Here is a 12,811-nt window from a genome sequence, read left to right on the forward strand (position 1 = left end):
TTCCTTATGAGATTGTCAGGCAAATGACCAAGATTCTCAAAAGTTAGAATTCATAATGAAACTTACTGCTAGGAAGAATAGCAGAAAATTATTCCGCAATGGCTAAACCTGCACGTGGTAAAACTCAGACCCTGGAAAACCAGGCAAGTTAGGAATAACAGATGTAAGGGCAGAAGTTCTAACTGTGAGTTTGATCAGTACATGAAATCTAATATTTACAAAGAAAAAGCTAAATGAGCCAATGAATATAATTGTAGTAAATTTTAAATGGAAGTGTAAAAAAATGGAGGTAGTTCATTTTTAATATGTTCAAGAAACAGAAGCTAGCTTATTGATGTTTTCTGAAGAAACTACATTCTTGGTAAAGAATCATCAATGACCCCCTTTGGTTACAGATGAGTCTTTGCATGGAGACGTGCTTTCAGAGTGGAATGGCTGGGGCACGATAGGTGTAAGCTTTGCTCTATGACTACACCCCCAAAGGCATCAGTGCAATCAATGTAGTGAACATATCCATCACTCCCCAAAGTTTCATTGTGGGACCTTGTAATCCCTCTAGCCCTTTCCTCCCTGGCTCCAGACAGTCTCCAATTTGCTCTTTTTCATTATGTATTAAGTTGTATTTCTAAAGATTTTACACAAATGGAATCACACATCAAGTAGTTCTTTTTGTCTAGCTTCATTCAGCATAATCATTTTGAGATTCATCTATATGGCAGTGTGTTCACCAGTTTATTCCTTTTTATTGCTAACCTTTTCATCATACAGCTATACCACAGTTTTTCTATTCATTGTTGGTGGATGTTCGGTCATGTTAAATAAATCAGCGATCTGCATTTGTATACAAGTCCTTGTATGGACATGTGCTTTCGTATCTCTTGGCTGAGTGTGTGTGGAATGGCTGTATCTTATGGTAGGTGTGTGCTTAGCATTTTTAAAAACTGCCAAAGTGTTTTTTCAAAATGGTTTAAACATTTCACATTCCACCAGCAGTGGGAGAGAGTTTCAGCTTTTGAGCTCCTCACCAACACCTGGTCTTGATAGCTTAGTGGTGAATGGTGAGCAGTGTCACTGGATATGTGGTCTCTGAAAGAGAAGATTTAACTCTGGGACCAGAGACATTCTCGGTCATTCAGAGTTTTTTTTTTTTTTTTTTTGTAGATTTTATTTAAAGTGAAAGTGACAGAAAAAGCTTTTGACATAGACATAAGAAGGGGTCAGGAGAGTCCCTGCCTCACTTCTTTAAGTGGCTTATACTTCTCAACTAGTTGCTGAGAATATATGAAAAATATTTCAAGGTTGTGAGAATTTTGTTCAAACCCTTTCCTGTAATATACATCCTGGGATGACATCAGCATGAGATTAGTCAGAAGGAACATGTAAACCCCAAGCTCAAGGCTGTGAAAGTTTTTACCCAGAACTTTTCCCATAACATCTATAAAGTTCAAAAAAAGGCATGCCTTTGAACAAGAGATACTGTTGCCTACAATGCCTACTTGTCTAAGGCAAAGAACAGTGAAAAAGAAAGAATGTTTACCTCCTCCTTAAAGGGGCCTTAGGCTTGGACTCCTTATTAACTTGCCTAAGTTAACTCTCTCAGTATGATCAGTCCTTCTAATTTTAGGCATTCTGATTTTAGTATATGTGCTGCTGAAGCGAGCACTAGGCATTCTGAGAGATGTGTAGTAATATTTCATTTGGGGAGTTTTCCCAATAAACAAATGTAGTCTATCAATAAGTTTAAAGCATTCTAAATGAACACAGCTAAGCTTTGTTAACAGTAATGTAATATGGCGATAACTCTTGATACTAGAGCAAAATATGGAAGGACTCCTAGGGAAAGAGGTAGGTAGAAAAAGGCATAAAATAAATATATCCAAGAAGAATTTGGATATTTCAAGCATCACAAACATCAGTGGAAAACTGAAAGAAATAATGATAGGAGCAGTTCATAGTACAATACTAATTTCAGAAGCAACCTGCTTAAGAAATGAGAGGTCCATTTCTTATAAAGAAAGTTATTCCAAAATATCCAACCTCGGGGTTTGCTGCGAGGTTTCGGTCTCGAACGGCAGCACCATGTCGAAAATTTCTTTTAAGATCACACTGACGTTAGACCCGCGGCTGCCATACAAAGTACTCAGTGTTCCTGAAAGTACACCTTTCACAGCTGTCTTAAAGTTTGCAGCAGAAGAATTTAAAGTTCCTGCGGCAACAAGTGCAATTATTACCAATGATGGAATAGGAATAAATCCTGCACAGACTGCTGGAAATGTTTTTCTAAAGCACGGTTCAGAACTGCGAATAATTCCTAGAGATCGTGTTGGACATTGTTAATATCCGCTGCTTGGAACATAAAACCCCCTTCCAGAGTAAATATTGGTAATGTTATTGTTGTAAAATTGTAATCAGGCGTTTGAAATCCTATGAAAACATCAGTAATTGATGACATAGTGAAAGGTGACTGTCTGTCCGTGCTTGTTGACACTTCACGTGAGGAGAGAACGCATCCAGGCCTAGGGCACCATGACCACAGAGGATCAGTCTTTCATTGCTGCCTCGCTGCACACACAGGTAGTTCATCAGGGGTGAATGGATCAACCATCTGTGTCTTATAACCTGAGGGTGCTTCTGGTCATTCTTTCTGAGAACATCTGGAAAATTAAAATTTACTGAAGCTTCCTTCTTGTCCCTGTGTTAAAAATGTAAAAAAGATTATGGATCCACACATAACGGTTGGCTTGTTAGCATCTGACTCACAGACAGAAACATAGTTGCCTTCCTCCTTATATATCATTTATGATAAAGGATCATATCAATGAATAACTATCTTATCATTTAGCTTGTTTTAAAGTTTTAGACTTCTTGAGTTCTTATAAGTTTTAATTTGACATCAAAGAGCCCAAAATTGCATTTTCAATCTAGCCCTTATGGGTAAAACTGGTTGGTATCCCACACCAAAGAGTTTTAGCGATGATCTTGCAGACTCCAGTACTTGTAATGATGAGAATTAAGAATAAGTAGAAGCATCAGTTGCTGAACTATGCATTCCTTTATTGATCTCTTTTAAAACAACTTTTAAAATAGGAATCCTCGAGAAACCATCATCTTTTTGAGGATAATCGTAAATAGCCTTCAGGGAGACAGTGTAAAGAAGAACATCTGAAAGTTCACAACAGCGCTCATAGAAATGCTAATTTAAATTCTGGTTGGTTATACATAATGAAGACCCACCATTTAAGGAAGCATTAAGATTATAGCTGTGGTTTGAATAAGAAGCTAGGAAAGGAAAATGGGGAAGCCCAGATGACCAGGCTTCTAGCAAGAAGGAAAGAAACAAAAGGGAAGGCAAGCAGAAACTTGTAACAGGAGTGTCACAGAAAAGGCCAAAGTGGTTAGATAAAACTGCAGAGGCTATGGAGAGAACTGAAGGGAAAACAAAATACTTGACATTGTTATAAGGAGCCAAAGATGATCAGAGAAAGCACAGCATAGGCATTGTCAGCATATGGTTTTCAGAATTTCCCTTAAAGAAAGATATACATAGGGAAGATTATGTTTGCCCTTAGTGAGGGCATCAGTATCTATGCATATCTTGAAAGGAGAAGGCTCACCAGCATTTGACTTACTGTATTCTAGAAGCTGCGGTCTCTGGAGGCAGGCCTGGTTGGTTGGTATCTGTTCTGCATTTTGGAGGCCTGGAAATGTAAGCTTCAAGATATAGGTGTTGAATTATTCATGAATAAATTGTTTCTAAAACCAGTTTTTATTGAAATGTACATAGGCCCTAGGTTCATGGGGGAAAAAAATTATGTAACAGACTCAGTATCAGAAAGATGATATTGGTTGAGACTAAGACTTGGTTCAGGTATTTGATAGTGACTAGAAGTCTTCTGAATTGTAAAGGGCAAAAAAATTTGCGCTGAGGTAGAAAAGCATGTTTCTAATGTTTGTGGAATTTTTTATTTTTATAAGCAAACTTATTTTCTGATGCCTAAAGACTCCTGGTCTTTAACAAAATTAAACCTCCATTAATGAGAAATTTTCTGACTTTTTTGTCTTATTTAGATTTTCCCTCATTCTGTTTCTAGCACAGAATTCTGCCTGATTTGTCACACACATAGGTTTTATGATGTCTCATAAATTATTTAATATTTTTGTTTTGGTTGGAAAATTTTATTACAGTAAGGTCTTAAAAATATTTTCTTGTATAGAACTAGACATGTTATTAAATATGATCTGTAACTTCTTTGCGCAAAATGCTTCAAAGTGGTGTATTTAAAGTGCTTTATTGGTCCATGATTCATCTTGTGAAAATACATTTTCTTATACCATTAAAAAAAAACAACAACAAAACCCAAAATATCCAACCTCATGGAACCTCTGTCTGCTGATGTTACTACATCCCAAATAACACTTTATATTTAAAACTAAATCCTCAGGTGTGATTTTAATGCTACACATTTTTCAAGGTGAACACAATGGTGTTCAAGTCTCAATTTGCCAGGTTAAATTAAAAATAACATCTAAGCAGGTCTTAATTCATTACACTCATGCATCTACGACACAAAACATACAAAACCTATTTTGTGGGTTAATTCTTCTAGATATGGAGCTAAAAGTTTATTAATACATTCAGTGCTCTTTATAACATCATCTTTGTTCTCACGTGAGTTTTCAAAAAAGCAAGTGTTGAAAGGAAACTTCAAAAGTCATTTAGTATGTTTCTTAAGTTTTAAATGTTTTATTTGCTTTTTAAACAGTTACTCATTTGTGTTTGGCTCCGTCGGTTCTTAGCTGCGGTGCGTGGGCTCGGTAGCTGCAGCAGGCAGGCTTAGTTGCCCTATGGTCTGTGGGATCTCAGTTTCCCAGCCAGGGATTGAACCTGTGTCCTCTGCACTGGAAGGCGGATTCCTAACCAATGGACAACCTGGAAAGTTCTTTTTTTTTTTTAATTGTCTTTAAAATAAAAAAGACTTCAAATAGAAGACTTCATAACAATTCTCACTTAAGCTAAATCTCAAATTTTCATGCTTTCCCTGCCTGCCCCCCCCCCACCCCCTGTAAAATAGATCCTGATTCCCTCATTTTCTGTCCTCACTGGAGATAGAGCACAGCTTATCTTACTATTTCTTACTTTGAGTCCTTTAATAGAAGTCTCAATAACCAGACATTAAACCACATCTACAGCTTTTTCCTCTCCAGAACAAAATGGTCTTAACTTTTTGATCTTTTTTTCTCAGATCTTATTTTACAATCGTATTTCATTCCTTTTTATTTCTCCTAAATCTCCTTCTGAGTTCATATAGGACCCTAAGAGACAACATGCTAGCAGGGACTGAATTAGTAATTTCTGACCTCCCAAAGGAAATCAACCCTGAATATTCATTGGAAGGACTGTTGCTGATGCTGAAGGTCCAATAATTTGGCCACATTATGCAAAGAGCTGACTCACTAGAAAAGACCCTGGGCAAGATTGAGGGCAGGACAAGAAGGGACAACAGAGAATGAGATGGCTGGATGGCATCACTGACTCAGCGGGAACTCTGGGAGGTGGTGAAGGACAGCAGAGCCTGGCGTGCTGCCGTCCGTGGGGATGCCAAGGGCTGAACACGGCCGTGTGGCTGAGCCACAGAAAACAGCACCCTTAAAACCAGGTCTCTCTTATGGTTGCTAACAAAGGGCAATCGACTCACTATCTGCTCTTATAGTGACAAATAAGCACAAGTCAACATTGCCCACAGTCTGCCTGTCCCCTGCATTTGGGTGGTTGGTAGGTTTACTCTTCTCAAGAAGCATACCCTGTATGGCCTCACTGATCTTTCTGTTGTTTGTTTTCACTGTTACTTTCCAACGGATGCTTTGATCTTGCCCCATTCATTATTCCTTTTCCCCAAATTCCAGAAAACTGAGTTCTGATATGCACAATCAAGGAGAAAAATTCCTGGAGAAAAATATAAACAAAACAAGGCTGGGACTTGCGAGCTATAGCTTGTCTCTCCTGGCTGGCCTGGGTACTGAATTTGTCCTGTGAGCCAAGTGTTGAGCAATATGTCAGTTAAGTTTAGTTCAGTTGCTCAGTTGTGTCTGACTCTTTGCGACCCCATGGACTGCAGCACGCCAGGTTGTCCATCACCAACTCCCAGAGCCTGCTCAAACTCGTGTTCATCGAGTCAGTGATGCCATCCAACCATCTCATCCTCTGTCGTCCCCTTCTCCTCCTGCCTTCAGTCTTTCCCAGCAGCAGGATCTTTTCCAATGAGTCAGTTCTTCGCATCAGGTGGCCAAAGTATTGGAGCTTCAGATTTAGCATCAGTCCTGCTGATGGCTAGTCAGGACTGATTTCCTTGAGGATGGACTGGTTGGATCTCTTTGCACTCCAAGGGACTCTCAAGAGTCTTCTGCAACACCACAGTTCAAAAGCATCAGTTCTTTGGCTCTCAGCTTTCTTTTATGGTCCAACTCTCACATCCATACACGACTACTGGAAAAACCATAGCTTTGAGTAGATGGACTTTTGTCAGCAAGGTAATGTCTCTGCTTTTTAATATGCTGTCTAGGTTGGTCATAACTTTCCTTCCAAGGAGCAAGCGTCTTTTAATTTCATGGCTGCAGTCACCATCTGTAGTCATTTTGGAGCCCCCCAAAATAAAGTCTGTCGCTGTTTCCATTGTTTCCCCATCTATTTGCCATGAAGTGATACTAAAATTGTGCTCAGACAGACTCCAGAGCTTGGCTGAATCAGATGCTTCCTCAGTCTGTATATTTTGGGACTTTGTAAGATTCTGTTCATTTTAATGTTGGATTTTTAAATTTTTGAGGTAAAAATCCAAGCTTCAATAACTTTCACATTGATTAAGATGACTTAAATCTTGCATTATATTAAAGCACTCAAAACTATTCTCATTAATAATGGCCATCTAGACATGGCTTAGTGATGACGAATGTCATGTCTGTCGTGTCGTTTCAGCCCCCTTTGCTCTTCAGGCACTGAAACACAGACATTCAAGCCCAATAGACACAGTTTTCACATAGGGAGTATTACGGTGGTGATGCTCAGTCGCTTGGCTGTGTCAGACTCTGTGCAACCCCATGGACTGTGGCCCACCAGGCTCCTCTGTCCATGGAATTTTTCAGACAAGAGTACTGGAGTCGGTTGCCACTTCCCTCTCCGGGGGAACCTTCCCGACCCAGGGATCGAACCCGTGTCTCCTGCATGTCCTGCAGGGGCAGGTGGACTCTCTGCCACTGAGCCACCTGGGAAGCCACAGAGGATTGTATCACTTTGTAAAATGGAGGCCATTTCCTAAGTGACAATCTACATTCTTAAAAGCAAACAAAACAAAAAATTCTACATATTTCTTCTTCAGTGCAAAGCCTTTGAAAACAAACTCAGACAAGTTATGTTTTATGTTGGCTAGCTGTCTATTTTCTGATTCATACAAGATACAACTATGAGGAAAAAACTAACAATAGTGGCAAGATAATAATTTGAAAATTATATTTGGGTTATATGCATACTACCAAATATTAACTGATAACTGCAACAAACCAAACCATGATTTAAGGAGTAGTCTAATCAGGTCAAACTTTATATTTTTAAAATTATTATTTTAGGAAATAAATTCTCTTCAGTCAGTCAGTTCAGTCGCTCAGTCATGTCTGACTCTTTGTGACCCCATGGACTGCAGCATGCCAGGCTTCCCTCTCTATCACCAACTCCCGGAGCTTGCTCTAAGTCATGTCCAACGAGTTGGTGATGCCATCCTACCATCTCATCCTCTGTCGTCCCCTTCTCCTGCCTTGGTCTTTCCCAGTATCAAGATTTTTTGCAATGAGTAAGTTCTTCGCATCAGGTGGCCAAAGTTTTGGTGCTTAAGCTTTAGCATCAAGTCCTTCCAATGATATATTCAGGACTGATTTCCTTTAGGATGGACTGGTTTGATCTCCTTGCAGTCCAAGTGACTCTCAAAAGTCTTGTCCAACACCACAGTTCAAAAGCATCAATTGCCAATTGGATTAATTTCCTTAACTAACTCTGCAATTAAATACATAACACATACCTCTTTTAAAGTGTGCTATACACAATTACAAGACTGAAACTAAGCTTAATCATTCTTTAATTAGTAAACTCACTTTTGTATTGTTATGTTTTTATTAAAGGAAGAACAACATGTTATTGTGATACTTCAAATGTAGTGACTCTTGTTCAAGATTATGAAGAGTTTAAATAATTTCCCTCCAGATCATTTCATTTCAAATTTACACAGTTTGTTTAGTTAGTTGGCCAAAACAGAATAAAACAACATGAAAAAAGACACTCAGCCAGACGAGAGAGAGATAGAATGCTGACCCGAGGCCCAGGCGTCTCTGTTGCTCTGGCCCCCTTGCCAGTGAAAGCTGCGACTAACTGGTTCACACCTAAAGGGGTGCCGGGCTGGTTTATTCTCACTGGGTTCAATAAATCTTTAATCAGAGTGATGAAATAAAATTCACATTTTGTTATAAGACAAGAAAAAAAGTTAAAATTTCTCCCAGTCTGGGCATCTTCTTCCCCTTTAGTGTGTGCTGTGCATCTGCATTAACCAGGCCTCCTTAGGTGAGAACCTTCTTTCTTAATCTTGTAAAGAGTAATGATGACCCACTACTGCCTTGTACAGGCAGATCTGGATTGTGTAAGCTATGAACACGTCATCTGATATATAACCCTTAGTCTCAAAAATGTATATAACTGTTCTTTGACCTCTAATAGGCAGAATAGTTTTCAGAGCTTTCTGAAAGACTCTCTCCTGGGTTATAGTCCTGAAATTGGCTCAAGTAAAATTGTCCCTTTCTATTGATTACTTGAGTAACTAATTGAAGCGCCTCAATGAGTTTCTCCAATACTTCTTTCAGTAAGGCGACGTCACTCTGGTTGGGTGATGTGCTCCTCTCTGCACAGAAACGTTTGGTTTTCTCCTCCTTGTCTGAAGACATTTGAAAAGCAAATGTGAAAGCAGTTCCTTTGCCCATTTCTGTTCCCCTCTAACCTGCAAAGCACTTAATTAACCTGTTTATTATTTTCCTAGATAAAGAGAAGTAAGAATAAAGAATGAAGTAGTTAAAGAATGACTAACTCTACCTCCCAAAGCTCCGTTGGCAGTCCTGCAGGTAGATCAGGTGGGCAAGACGGGAGCTGAAGGGAGAGTCGGTCAGCCTGCACACAATACTGGGGAGCCCAACCTCCTGCCTCAATGAGTCACTGAGGGTATTTCCCCTTCAGGAAAGACTATCCTTTCCCTTTAAAAGCTGTCATGGCCAAGTAGAATCTTTGGATTCGGTCTTGGGACATGAGTCTACTCTGCAGATCTTCTCCGCAATTGCTGGTTTTTCTAATTAAAACACCTTTCTTGTCTGCTGACACTGGCTTCTTGATTATTGTCTTTTGAACATTGAATGGCCGAACCTGAGTTTGGTAACAAATGTAATCATTTGGTTATTTTTATTCCCAGGTGGCACAGATTTCTTACTAGGCTGGCTGCTGTCATATTAAGAAATAATGTCCCATGTATGCAATATAGTAGATATTCTTTTGGAGAATCAATTTTATGAAGACTTTCAAATATACTTTTGTTGGTAGTCAGAGCATAACATAAGAACTATGAAGTTTTAGAAATATGATTATCTTTCACAAACCTTAATGGGTTACTGGCTCAATGTTATGGCTATGGTTTCCAGTTAATATAACATCTCAGCAACAACAACAGCCGTACTCACTCCATTTTTATTGAAAACTGAAGTTCCACACAGAAAACCAGAAGACTCTTAAAGTTCAAAAATGATTTCTTTCCCATTTTCTAGCTCATTTATCCTACTTCTAATCCATTTAAAATCTGGTAATGTTTTTTCAAAATAAATTTTTTGAAAGGTGCAATAGAATTCAAAATTTTGGAGGAGACTGTGGTGGCTAATATATAATTATTCACATCAGAAATTCTTGATTGATTTTTCCCCCAGCAACCAAATATTCACCCCTCCCCCCAAAGAAAGTTGCTAACTCATTTCCTGTGAAAACTTTCCATTGACCATCCTCCTGAAGTTCTGCCTCTGCCAGCTGGTTTGCATCAGAAGCTGTGGATAGCATATCTGAGCATTTTTTTTTCTCTGCCAGTCTCAGAGAAATTTCCAGCACAGATCCTCCTTCTTCCTATTTGGGCATTAAGTGGTAGAAAATTTAGAATCAGTATCTTTTGTTCTGGTCATGGAACTGAAGACTTTAAACCAAACACTTGCAAAGTCAACTGCAAGTAGTCATGTCTGACAGATGAAATGATATATGTGAAAATTTCAAGGTGGCCTTTGAGTTTGATTCCCTGTGAAAATCATTGTTTTTCAGATCTCCCATTTGTCTCTTCTAAATGTCTTGTAGAGGGTCTCTCTCTAGTAAGCTGGCATCCACTAAGTTATCATTCCAAGAACCATTCCAGGGCTCCAAACTATCCCCTATACATTTTGGACCTTTTTTATCATGAGGTGGAGAAGGAAATGGCAACCCACCCCAGTATTCTTGCCTGGAAAAATCCATGGATGAAGGAGCCTGGCAGGCTACAATCCATGGGGTCCAAAGAGTCGGACACAGTGAGCACTCACACATTATCATGAGATGTGATCTAAACACCAGTTTCCCAATACCCTTTGTCTATTGTCTTCCTTGCAGTTGTGAAAGGCAGTAATCATCACACCTCCAACTGCTTTGAGCTCCTGGACTGCATAAGGTATATAAGAGGTGTAGGAAGTTATTTTGAAAAAAGGTAAACAGGAACATCTTTAGCAAGCAAGACTGCAGCAGTGGGTTTAGGAAATCTCTGACTGCTGCAACTGCTAGTTACTCGACTCCAACAGTCAAAGACAAAGTTTCTCAGCATCTCTCAAGGTATTTGTGCATCCTCTGTGTTGATTGTTTTACTGTAAGGTCATTTTCTTGAGATCTCTTCAATAAAATTAGAGATACAAGGGAATATTTCATGGAAAGCTGGGCTCAATAAAGGACACAAATGGTATGGATCCAACAGAAGCAAAAGATATTAAGAAGAGGTGGCAAGAATACACAGAAGAACTATGCAAAAAAGATCTTCACGACCCAGATAATCACGATGGTGTGATCACTCACCTAGAGCCAGACATCCTGGAATGTGAAGTCAAGTGGGCCTTAGGAAGTATCACTACAAACAAAGCTAGTGGAGGTGATGGAATTCCTATTGAGCTATTTCAAATCCTAAAAGATGATGCCATGAAAATGCTGCACTCAATATACCAGCAAATTTGGAAAACTCAGCAGTGACCACAGGACTGGAAAAGGTCAGTTTTCATTCTAATCCCAAAGAAAGACAATGCCAAAGAATGTTCAAACTACTACACAATTGCACTCATCTCACCATTAGTAAAGTAATGCTCAAAATTCTCCAAGCCAGGGTTCAACAATACGTGAACTGTGAACTTCCAGATGTTTGAGCTGGATTTAGAAAAGGCAGAGGAATGAGAGAGCAAATTGCCACCATCTGTTGGATCATCAAAAAAGCAAGAGAGTTCCAGAAAAACATCGACTTTTGCTTTATTGACTATGCCAAAGCCGTTGACTGTGTGGATCACAACAAACTATGGAAAATTCTTAAAGAGATGGGAATACCTGACCTGTCTCATGAGAAACCTGTATGCAGGTCAAGAAGCAACAGTTAGAACTGGACATGGAACAACAGACTGGTTCCACATAGGAAAAGGCGTATGTTAAGGCTGTATATTGTCACCCTGCTTATTTAACTTATATGCAGAGTACATCATGAGAAATGCTGGACTGGATGAAGCACAAGCTGGAATCAAGATTGCCGGGAGAAATATCAATAGCCTCAGACATGCAGATGACACCACCCTTATGGCAGAAAGCAAAGAACTAAAGAGCCTCTTGATGAAAGTGAAAGAGGAGAGTGAAAAAGTTGGCTTAAAGCTCAACATTCAGTAAACTAAGACCATGGCATCTGGTCCCATCACTTCATGGCAAATAGTTGGGGAAACAGTGGAAACAGTGACAGACTTTATTTTTCTGGGCTCCAAAATCACTGCAGATGGTGACTGCAGCCATGAAATTAAAGGATGCTTGCTCCTTGGAAGAAAAGTTATGACCAACCTAGACAGCATATTAAAAATCAGAGACATTACTTTGCCAACAAAGGTCTGTCTAGTCAAGGCTATGGTTTTTCTAGTAGTCATGTATGGATGTGAGAGGTGGACCATAAAGAAAGCTGAGTGCTGAAGAATTGATGCTTTTGAACTGTGGTGTTGGAGAAGACTCTTGAGAGTCCCTTGGACATCAAGGAGATTTCCTAAAGGAAATCAGTCCTGAATATTTACTGAAGGACTGATGCTGAAGCTGAAACTTCAATACTTTGGCCACCTGATGCAAAGAACTGACTCTTTGGAAAAGACCCTGATGCCGGGAAAGATTGAAGGCAGGAGGTGAAGGGGATGACAGAGGATGAGATGGTGGGATGGCATCACCGTCTCGAGGGACATGAGCTTGAGTAAACTCTGGGAGTAGGTGATGGACAGGGAGGCCTGGCGTGCTGCAGTCCATGTTGTTACAAAGAGTCGCACACGATTAAGCGACTGAACTGAACTTATTGGAGAAACCATAGCTTTGACTGCATGGACCTTTGTAGGCAAAGCAATGTCTCTGCTTTTTAACACACCGTCTACGTTTGTCATAGCTTTTCTTCCCAGCAGCAAGAGTCTTTTATTTTCATGGCTGCAGTCACCATCTGCAGTGATTTTGGAGCCA

General features: G+C 39.6%; 2 pseudogenes; one reads left to right on the plus strand and one right to left on the minus strand.

The window, feature by feature from the left end:
• Positions 1-2,043: 2,043 nt before the first annotated feature.
• LOC139030672 (ubiquitin-fold modifier 1 pseudogene) lies at positions 2,044-3,342 on the plus strand (annotated as a pseudogene).
• A 6,072-nt stretch (positions 3,343-9,414) lies between these two features.
• LOC110125028 (glucose 1,6-bisphosphate synthase pseudogene) lies at positions 9,415-11,005 on the minus strand (annotated as a pseudogene).
• Between the last annotated feature and the right edge of the window lie 1,806 nt (positions 11,006-12,811).

The sequence above is a fragment of the Odocoileus virginianus genome, chromosome 23, assembly GCF_023699985.2.
Source record: "Odocoileus virginianus isolate 20LAN1187 ecotype Illinois chromosome 23, Ovbor_1.2, whole genome shotgun sequence".
Taxonomy (NCBI): Eukaryota; Metazoa; Chordata; class Mammalia; order Artiodactyla; family Cervidae; genus Odocoileus; species Odocoileus virginianus.